The sequence below is a fragment of the Platichthys flesus genome, chromosome 9 (assembly GCF_949316205.1).
Source record: "Platichthys flesus chromosome 9, fPlaFle2.1, whole genome shotgun sequence".
NCBI lineage: Eukaryota > Metazoa > Chordata > Actinopteri > Pleuronectiformes > Pleuronectidae > Platichthys > Platichthys flesus.
In genome coordinates, this window is record NC_084953.1 from 3,478,814 (window position 1) to 3,490,124 (window position 11,311).

Below are 11,311 nucleotides of genomic sequence, written 5' to 3' on the forward strand. Positions count from 1 at the left end.
AAAACGTCAAAAACTCATTAAAATGTGATGTTTTCTTTTTTGTTCCAAAACCCGTCCTTCCACCAAGTTTCATGGAAATATATTCAGTCGTTTTTGTGTCGTCTTGTTCACAAACAAACAAACAAACAAACAAAAAACAGGGAGAACGATGAAGGAAGTGAAACAGAAATCCTGGAGTCAGCCATTTGTCCAGATCCATTCCACATTAACTGGTTCTTTCTGTTTTCATGAATCCTCCTGAGAACGAAAGAAAACAAAACCTGCTCGGCAGAGATAACTAATAATTTGCGTCAACACGTGTTTCCTCTTGAATGGCTCCACAGAATAATTAATTGTAAAGTGACCTGATGGCAGAACATCGAGGACCTCATATAACTTCGTCTGAGCAACGTTCAGAGTATTCATTTTTGGTCCGTAATCTTTTTCCCGTGCATTGAAATGTGTTTTCTAATTAATAAAGCGATTCGGCTTCAGGCTGAGCGAGGGCAGCTCGAGTCGTTTCCTAAAATCTGCGTCCTTACAGGGAACCGTGGTGTTCAGGGGCCATCGGTAATTTAACTTTATCTTAATTAAATCAACGGTATTACCGTCATTATGTCGGTTTTAATTGCATGATAATAAATCCACTGAGGGTTTTCTTATTCTGTCCTGTTTGTGTTTCTCTCATACGATCGACCTTGAGTCTGAAATCCCTGCGTGTCCTTCATTAGTAATTACCAGCTGCGCACTCTTCTCCCGAGGTGTGTAGATGTCTGTTGCCTTTGTGGGCGTCATTGTCGCCCCCCCCCCCCCCCCCCGGCGCCAACAGTGCTGATGGTCGACACGCCTCTGCAGAGCAAGGCGGGGGGGGGGGGGGCGATCCGAACCTGCTGAACCCCACAAATCCCCCGTGTGAGATAAAGGAGTTGAATGTATTAGCGCCTCCAGAATGTGTCGGAGCTCTCTACGGGAGGACGACACCCGCCACTCAAACTGAGATCTGCCTGAGCGACTCCTGTCCCCTGTCCCCCCCCCCCCGCTGGGGTTCATTGTCACATATTCGACTTTATTCCCATAAAACTGGGAGAATATTCACGACTCACGTTGTCGTGAATATTGGCCTGTAGCTTGAGCCTTTGTTTGAATAGGGCTGGTTATTAAATTACATAAAATTATTTGTTATTGGATTAAACTGAGAATCAGTCAACACGAACAAGGTGCTCGTGGATTTCTGCTTCAAACAGACGCCGGTGTTTGTCAGACAAACAGTTTGTGTGTGTACTGTGGCAATCAGGGACGTGTGTGTGTGTGTGGGTGTGTGTGTCGTGGACTAACACATTGTTAGTTTAGGTTAAACAAATAAAAAATAACAAACACATTATATCCATACTCTAAGTAAAACAGGCTAACGTCCAGCATCATCCCTGGTGAAATAGTCTTTTGTTACTTCACCTCTGGTTCTGATCCTTCCTCTGGGTTTGATTAATGATCCTGAGCCAGAGCCACTCTGCTGCACCACGTTTTTTTATTTTCATTCCAATGAGCAGAAGAACTATGGTTCAATCCCCCCCCGAATATTTCCTCCTTGATACTTTCATATCTGGTTCAGTTCACATTCACAACAAGACTCTGAAAACTCACTAATTGCTGTGAGGTACTGTCAAAGTAAAGTTTTTATTTACTTCCTCCTTCGGGTCCGTGTGCATCAAAGTTTTTGACACTTCAAAATGAAAAAAACAACTTTAACTGGAGCACAACGCTGCTTTTCTTTTACTGGAAGTGAAAAATAAGACTCATTTATCAAGTTCCTGGAGAAATTAACTTATTTATTACAATGAGCATGGACACTGCCCCCCCTCCTCACCAACACACACACTGTCCTGCTGCTGTAATTACTCACTAGATATTTCTACAGCTGAAAATGGTCCCCGATAAATACACAACACTGTTCAGGTAATTTAAACTAATAAGAGACAGAGTCCAGATTTTTCATTCAATCATTTAGCCTCGGGATATTATCTCAACCAACGTGTGACTCAGGCGTCCGTCCTCCTCACACGTCTTCAGCCGTTTCATAATCCGCCCGCACTGCCGAGCATCGTAAGCCCGTGTTAACGCGGTGTTAACCTTTGCCGTGCACGTTCCCACGTCGGGGTTACGTGCAGGTTATGCCGTTCCCAGCAGGCGGGAAGAACTGGGAGGAAACATCTGACACTGGAGCGGCCCAAACAGAAAAACAAGTCACACTCGCTGATGATGCAACAGTTACCATTCACGGGAAATCTCTTTGTGAAGAGCAGTGAACCACGGGGAGTCCGACTCGCCGCCGCTCGACCAATGGTCCGTGTGTGAGGCTGCTGCCACTGTTGCATTCTGGGCAAAAGTAAATTAAATATATATATACAAATATATTATACGCATCAAAAAACATTTTCCTCTGTTTGTTTTTCCTCTTGTTGACCAGGAAATGATGGTTTAACTCACTGAAATTTACATTTTTTTAAAATTAAATGCAAAAGAACTCTATTGGACACATAAAACAAAAATAAACACTAACCACATTAGCTCAAGTTCTGGTTGAAAGGTGGAAATGATGTGGGAGTGATGAGATATAAAAATAAAAACAATAACAACCAGTGACCCTGAAAACATGGCGTATTGATCCTTGTTCCATGTGTGATGGATGGAGACAAAGCCGCTCCACCGTCGGGCTGCAGGACCCACAATGCACCAGTGCAGGCTCCTCACCTTGGAAAGCGACCACCACCCGCGGCTCCCCAGGAGAGGAGAGAGGGGGGGGGGGGTTGAGGGGGGGGGGGGGGGTCCAAGGTGAGATCATGAGTCCTGCTCTCAGTGGTGTTTCATGCCTCACAGTTCCGACCCTGACTTCAGATCAGCTCCATGGTCCCGGACCCTGCCGGCAAGATGTCACGATGTGAGAAAAGAGGATATTAAAAAGATAAGACGGAGACAAGAGAGAGAGAAGAGTTTAAAAAAAAAACTTTACGAGCTGAAGGAAGAGAAAGAGTCATTTAGACTCTGTAGATGCATATTGGTATTTTTGTTTTTGTTTTTGTTTGTCCTAATTCATTCAAATCTATGTGGATGCATGAATTCCACAAATCTATGTACGTGGCTGATTATTTTTCGAAATTTCAGAGTGACCTTTCCCAAAACCTTTTTAGTTTGAGTCTGATGGTGTTTGCTGTGATTCAATTGACTGTGGAGCCGCTTCACATTGTGTGTGTGTGTGTGTGTGTGTGTGTGTGTGTGTGTTTGTGAGAGAGAGCAAAACAATGACGTCAGTGTCGCACAAAATCCACTTGTTTGCTGGTGCAACTCCAGTCTGGACGAAAACCAGTAAACATGTCCGATGTGTGAAAAATCTGCCTTTGTTCTTTCTTCCAACACATAGAGTCTCTCTCACACACACAGACACACACACACACACATACACACAGACACACACACCAGCTCAAACCGTCCCCTCTCTGTGAGTAGATTGTCTGGATTTTGCTTATTTCATGGATTAGTTACAGGAGGGGCTTTTAAAATTGTATCCGAGTGAATGTTTTCGGGGGGGAACCTCTGTGCAACCTTGACGCTTCCCCACTGTCTGCCAGACTTAGGCTCATCTTCTCTGTAATGAAGCCAGACACAAAAGAAAATCCCGGCTCCTGCCCTGTACGCCCTGAATGCTGCGCTTCCTTTCTTTGTGCACAACAGAGTGTATTGGCTGTGCTGCTCGGAAGGTACACTCCAGTAAAACGTTTAATTTGATCCTGAAAGGGACAAAAACTACAGTGCACGTAGAAGGGGAATGAATTATTATTATTACCAGATACAAAGGTTTAAATCCACAGCTTGTCAGAAATTTAGGATGCAGAGAAATAATCCGAAAAAGATCGTTAATCACATGAGTGAGAATTTGTCATATTCGCCCCTTTTTCTAATATAAGCCATTTCCTGTCATAAACGTTTTATCTGACACTCTGAAAGGACAGGAAATCAGTTGGTGATTTTAAAAGCTCATCCAAATAAACTCCTAGCTCTGCTGTAAATATTATACGTCATTTACAGTATAATGGCTCATTAAAAATAGACGTACCAGGCTCTGTTGTGTAGGAATGAACGCGACGTGAGCAGGTGGCAGTCACCCAGTTGAAGTTTAATGACCAGTTGGGATCACTGGTACGAGCGAACCTGACAGGAACAGGAGTGTAAGTGCTTCCAGGCCCAGAGACGAACCCGTGCTGTGTTTCAAGTTGGTGGCGGCGCTGCAGGCCTCTGTCATCCACCTTGTCTGATCTCATTGTGCAGCTTAATAAAGCAGGTTGCATTAGTGCCGGGCGGGATGTAAACACAGACGATTACACGGTCCTGAACTCGCCGGGGAGATAAAGAGGTATTTGACGACCAGGGTCTCCATGAGGGTAAAGCCTCGTGTTAATGTCTTCACAGTGTTAACACGACACTCCACCGCTGTGGGTGTCTCTGTGGTTGAGTCGCAGCAGAAACTACACAACTTCAGTCACCGTCTGCATGGATTTCACATTTTTATAAAGTCCACAACCGTTTTACCAGGTGTAGTGCACATGGGCCTAAAGGTAGGGCTGCCATGGGAGTAGTGGTCACCTGTGTGTGTTGTTCAGACACATACTTTCTATCAGCAGTAGCTTCCACGTTCATCATGGAGCCAGATCACAGAATGAGTCGTATCACATGATGAGGATTTGGTGTTTAAGGATGGTAAAAACATCATGGATGTTTTGAAGATCCACTGACAGGTGGGTAAACGTGTCAGTGACAGCGGTGAAGAACACAAAGCTCTTTAATGAAGCGACAGCCCAACACTAAGTTAGAAAACCTTTATGATGATATATGATGATCATCTTTTTGTCATAAACAGTTGAATTTTTCATTTAAGAAGCTCGGAATCTCTTTTAGTTGTTTAACAAGTTGGCTCTAATAAGTCACTTTATGTATTTCACCCCTAAACAAAATCTGTCTGGAGCTGAATCTGTGAGACTGACCGTGTGGCTGAATAAATCAGCTTTTTCATGTGTCCTGATGTAATGTACCACAGGCAGCATTTCCTCATCCAGTTTATCTCTTGGGAATCAAACCCCCTGCTTCCGTAATGCACATCAAAAGGTTAGATCTGGTAACATCAAAAATGGATGTGTCCCTTACCTTTAATGAACGAGTCCGGGCCTCGAGGGCGCTCTGTTAAAAGTCTCACTTCAAAGTTTCACGGCCCTTTAATGGAAAACAGCCTCAGACTCAGCTCACCACTTCACTCCTCATGACCTTAACTCTCGTGTTGCAGTGGAGAACATGGAGTAAGAGTCCAGTGCCTCGAGATGCTGTGGGAGGAAGTGGAGAGGCGTCTCTGGTTTTCACTGAGAAACACAAAACATGACAAAATTCAAAAGTCCACTATCAAATGGGAAATTTTAAATTGAGAGAAACAGACAATAATTCAATTTCAACCGTTTTTACAGAACACATTTGAGTTTCTGAGCTCCGTCCACATCCTGCACCAGATGATTACCAAATTTTGGGAAAACCTGCTCAGACTCTGCACGACTCACAGGATGAAAATGACTCAAATCCATGCAGGTCTCTTTTTTTTTTTTATTCAAATCAGACTCTGCTTTTAGAACTGACAGAGACTAACACCTGTGAACAGCTGCACAGTGGAAATGAATCCCATATTCAAAACAGACGCATCTCATGACAATGTGGATGTGAGTTCTGGCGAACGTGAATGTGCTGCACCGGTGAAAGCCGTTGATCTCGTGCTCTTCCACGTTTGTGTGCCTCAGCCTCGGGCTGCCGTCTCCATGGCAGTGCTTTCTCTCCCCTGAGGATTTTCTGCAGGGCTGTTTCTTTTTCCAATTCACCGCGAAAACAACAGAGAGGTTTTTCTCTTTCTCTCTTTCTCTCTGGTCTTTTTACCTGGGACGAGTCTGGCTGCAGATTCCACTGCCAGTCGGTCCTGGGTGATTATTCTCCAGCGGTCTGGCAGCCTGTTGTCCACAACACAAGGGCTTTTTCTGATGGACTTGGCCCCACAGCTGGTTCCATTCAACCAAGACAGGGGGGGTTTCAGGGGACTTTTGGGGGCCCCAGGCAAATTAGAGCTGGGAGGCCCTTCACGATTAGCGTTGTAACTCTCAGCTCTGGGGCCCGGGCAGTTACCCGTTTTGCCCACCCTGTTGCAACGCCCCTGCCTAAGGATCTGGAATTATTTTTGTGGTTTGTTGAGTATTTTTTTCTTTCTCATTGTTTAGTGTCTCATATACTGATACCTCAGATACTGATACCTCAGATACTGATACCTCAGATACTGATACCTTAGGTACTGATACCTCGGATACTGATACCTCAGATACTGATACCTTAGGTACTGATACCTCAGATACTGATACCTCAGATACCACAATATGCGTAAATAATAATAAATATAGTCCATCTGTTTGGCAGCTGCTCTTACAAACAACTTCAAACTTTGTCTCTGAATTATGAGGACCAGAGAAAGTGCAGTGTAAGTTATTTAGATGGAAACATGGCTTTTAAGAATTGCCTGCCTTCCACACAAGCACTAAACAGCAGGAGGTTCAGACGCGTTCACATCAGCAACAAATCTTCTGCATTATTCAGACGAGAGGGGGAGCGGCAGACAAAGACAGAAGGCCACGTATTAAACTTCAATAACTGCTCCTATTTAGAGTTGTTTTATTAACAGTACTGGGAACCAGTCAGAGATGTTCAGCACTGTGAGCTCCAGCCTTCTTGGATCATAAGAAAATCTTACCCTCAAAACAGTGATGGATTTGGGCTAAACACTGCAGTCAGACACTGGCTCCTATAGTTTGATTAACAAGTAAATACCTTCTTGGATTCCTGCTTTGGGACCTGACCTCTGGAGAATCCATGTTGGGCGATGACCTGAGCGACTGTTTTCCTTCCTGGTTGACAGTGAAGGATACACACAGCAGCTCTGCCTGATCAGAATTCATCACAGGGCCCCGGGGCTGCGTGATCGTTCAGCTGGGGACCCAGAAGGTTCAGGGTCGGACTCCCGGGTCCTCTCATGGTCGCTGACCTCAGCAAGAACGTTGCACTTCAGCGCAGTGCGGATCGGCTGCAGAGACGTGAGGGAGCTGGACGCTGCACGAGGCTGGTGATGATGAACTTTGACCGCTCTGCCTCCGCGGCCACTTGTGTAGAGTTTATATCAATTAGGAGCAGTGACTTTTTAACGCTCGACTTGCTGCACATTAGAACGTGTTGTTACAGTTGAGTGGATTTTGAATCAGTGCCATTATACACACATACGACTGGAAGCAGTTTAAAAAGGTCTGTGGACAAACGGTGGGGGAAGGTTTAATTTTATCACACGTTTAGATAATTACTTCTATTATAATTATACATTTCTTCAATAAAATGTCTACAAAACAACATATATTTTGTTAACTCGTGTTCAAACAGATGAATCCCCAGTTTAATTCAAGGTAAAAGCACGTTTTGTCTTTTGTCATCGTTGTTTTGCTATAGCGACCCCTAGAGGCCGAAGTTACATATTGTACATTTTGACTTTTCTGCCTCAATTTATGGTGGAAACTTTAATTCGTGAATAAGGAAAATACAAAATCCTACTTATAGTTTCTAAAAAGAGTTCATTCACAATGGATGTTTGCCCTTTTGCATTTATACCATGCATGGGTCTTGGAGTGCACTTTCTGAAATGTCAAGCTGGGTTCCATGACCATGACAATATACTCTTACTCCCCCTCTCTCTCCCTCTCTCCCTCTCTCTCAGTGACTGGTGCTTCCTGAATCCGATTGGTTTTCAAATGAAGCCTTCAAGAGGAAGCGACCCCTGATTTGAGACAACCTCCCATGAGCCTTTGCTCTCATACTGTCGACCACCTCGTTACAATAATGTTGATTGATTATAAAGTTTTAATGATCATTCTCTTTCCTGCACTGGGCATGGGAATGAATCTGCAGAGGTAGGGACATATTGATTAGTGTGCAGGGTGAGGGGGGGGGGGGTTGTCCTAGATATTTACACCCACAGTGTATTTCAGAACCAGGGGTGAGCAGAGGTAGAGTGTGTGATAGCTGAAGCTGAGAAGAAATCATGGCTGTGGGGGAAGCTGGGGGCACTGAGAGGCACCGGGAGGTCAGGAGGAAGGCTGGAGCTGGGGGGGGGGGGGGGGGGGGGCAGTAGTCTGACTGTGTGTGTGTGTGTGTGTCACGAGAGGCCAGGAGTCTGGTCTGCCAGGAGTGTCGAGGTTGGAACTGGGTATTTAAGGCGGAGCTCTGGTCTCCAAACCCGCAATCAAACACACTTGATGGAAACAAAAAGAGAGAGGTAGACGGGGGGGGTGTGTCCAGATAAAGGTGATTTGTGGATGAAATGAAATTAGTGACATCACTGGAAATAATGGGATTTGTTTGAATATCACATTCAAACGTTTACTGAACAAATTGAGGTTGAGTTTTGAAATCAAGGTGAATCGTTCTCTCGTGTATTTGTTCTGTGTCTGTTCCTCACACGGTTTCACACTGAGCATCTGAGTGAGATTTTCAAAGCAACAAATTTTCATAATTACGAGTAAAAATGTAAAAGACGGCGGGTTCGTGTCTGATTGGTTCAACTGGGAGCCAATGGGATTTCAGGGAGGTCACTGTTACCGGGTTGTCACAGGCTTTCCAGCAGCCATGACGGGTCTGGTCACCTGTGTTTGTGTGTTTCAGCTGAATGTGTGTGTCTGTGCTCTGTTGTGTGTGTGTGGATGAGCTCTGACACATCCCACCCACACACACTCTCTCCTCCCTCTCTCCCCCAGCTTGGCAGTAATCGCTGGTTAGAGGCTCAGCTCGTCTCGCTGAGTTTAACGAAGGCTTTTTCTCCTGATGCTGAAAACATCTGAGCCGTCAGCAGAAACCACAGACTGATGCCCGGCCACATGGAGACACAATGTGCCCGCTGAGCCTGTGTACGCTTCTAGGTTTGTTGTTGTCGTGCAGGTCCTGTTGTTGTTGTTTTTCGGGGCTTCTGCATCTTAAGGCGATCCTGCAGCGTAGGAAGTAATTTGCGTTTTTCTGCGTGGGACCGTCACAGCATCACTCCAACACCACATGGATGTTCTGACGGACGGATGCATGTTTTCTGCTGAGATCTTTCTTGCTCTTGATGCCGACTTGTCCTTGAAATGTTTTGTACGCGCCAAACCTCAGCTTGTGTAACAAATAACACAAAATAAATGACTCCGGAGCTTCGAGCCACGCTCATCGATATACCAAAGTCAGACGTTAGTTGGCTTGGTAGCTAATCTTCAATTTAAAAACAAAGTGTGAATCAAATTCCACTGGGCATAATTGTGCATCTTCCCGTTAGAGGGTTATTATCTATATATTAAATAACATCTGTTAGGTCGTTAATAAACCCTTATGACAAAGATGAATTTGAGACTGATTACCATTAACATTATTATAAATAGTTATTAATAAATCAGTCTTCTCTGCATTGTTTATGCCGTGAAAGAAAAGTTTTAATATCGGTAAATGTTAATATACAGAAATCTCTATGGTTATATGGCTCATAACATATAAAGTTTTTATGGGCTATCCAATAAAACACGTGGGCTCCAGTGTGTTGGTCATTGATACCAATTTTAGAGCCCAAATTTGATTGGACAAATTAAAAGTCTACAACCTCGCCATGTTAGAGAAAGTGGAAAAGAAATCGATTCAGTGGTTTTTGAGGAGACCTGCTCACATTTGAGTTACAGCAACAACACAAGTCCCAGAGGAGTCGAGGATCGATCTGCGCTTCACATAACCTCCATCATTTTCAACATCTCTGAGGATCGATGAGAACACACCATGTTGAATCTGCTGAGTATTGGAGGATCTGCTGGATGTTTCACAAGAGGGCAACTCAGACCAGGATGGCAGTGATGGAGCGATGATTGCTCAGTTTACGTTCAGACCACATATCCCAGTGGCTGGAAACCCCGAGAGATCTGCGGGCCTCTAATGCCCATTAAGTCTTTTATTAAAGTGTGAGGAACAACTGCATCAGGACCCAGGAGACTCTTTGTCCGGGCGACTGAAAGGCATTGCTCCCTCATGCTTTAATAAAGGACTTTTAACTCCTATCAGAGCAGCTCAGCCCCCCCGGGGATCGCTGTGCACGTGGTCTGACCTGAACACAGGCTGAGCACTGACTGTTTTACGTCTTACTGTTAAAACCCATTGCACTTTGGACGAGCACCTGATTGTGTGGAGATTATCCGTCTCTCTTTAAAACCCTGTGTGGTGCTCCCACTCACAGCACAGCTCTGGAGGAAGCAGCCTCACACGATCCAACACTCTGCTCCAAACTGTTTTAGTGAAATTAGGTAAAGACGATCAAATAATAATGTAATTTCCATCAATACAAATATAACAAAAGTTGAATATATATATATAAATATATTCCTTAACTGTTGTGCAAGGGCAGTGAGGAGGTACAACTCATATCGATATTATCTCAAGCATTTTTGGCCTCATCCACCAGCCCTTGGTTTAAATCTCTTTTAAAATATGGGAGATGCATTATGAAACGTGCATCTCATTTCATACATGAGATGCACATTTGCACAGAATGCATTAGCAAATTTGACATTTGGGAGAAATGCTCATTGACGTCTTGCTGAGATAGATGAGATAATTGTTGCTTCTCTAATGCTTGTACGGTGAATGTGAAGCTAATACAAAAAGCTAGTTAGTTTTATGGACTGGGAAAAAAGGGGGAAATGCTTGTAGAAGAATCCAACTAAAACAACCTGGTCAGAAGTCAATGGTGCAGAGTTTTACTGGTGCTTTATAGTCACGTTTATCAAGATAGTGATATATGTGGCTTCGCAGGTTTCGCCTAAATCCAGCCTCACAACCATTGAGACCATTGAGTTTTCCTTTTCTAAACCAGGATTGATCGTCTTTCTCTCTCGCTGCCTAATTAAATCACAAATCACCTCGTTCTATCCTCTATCCTCCGTCTCTAACGATGACGTTCTAAATTAAACTGCAGATCTTCCAGCACTTGGAAGACGCACCGCCTTTACCCTGCACCCCCCGCGCTACTGAGAGCCATCACTTTCTCAGCGTGTACAAACAACACCTGCTCGGAGACATCTCGACCCGGCTCCCTCCAGCTGGTTATCTGTGTGGTCTTGACGGCTCATTGGCTTTATGATGATTACGTTAACTGAGATAACCTTTTCCTGCTTTTCACAGATGTCAGTAATTTGGGGAAGGGGGAGGAGGGGTG

The 11,311-nt window shown here is 44.4% G+C and overlaps 1 long non-coding RNA gene across 1 annotated transcript; it reads right to left on the reverse strand.

Moving 5' to 3' along the window:
- Positions 1–2,811: 2,811 nt before the first annotated feature.
- On the reverse strand, positions 2,812–7,143 carry LOC133961142 (uncharacterized). Its single transcript, XR_009921968.1, has 3 exons — positions 6,877–7,143; positions 5,173–5,381; positions 2,812–2,893 (listed from the first exon to the last, which is right to left on the reverse strand). It is a non-coding gene; the product is annotated as an uncharacterized LOC133961142 (long non-coding RNA).
- Between the last annotated feature and the right edge of the window lie 4,168 nt (positions 7,144–11,311).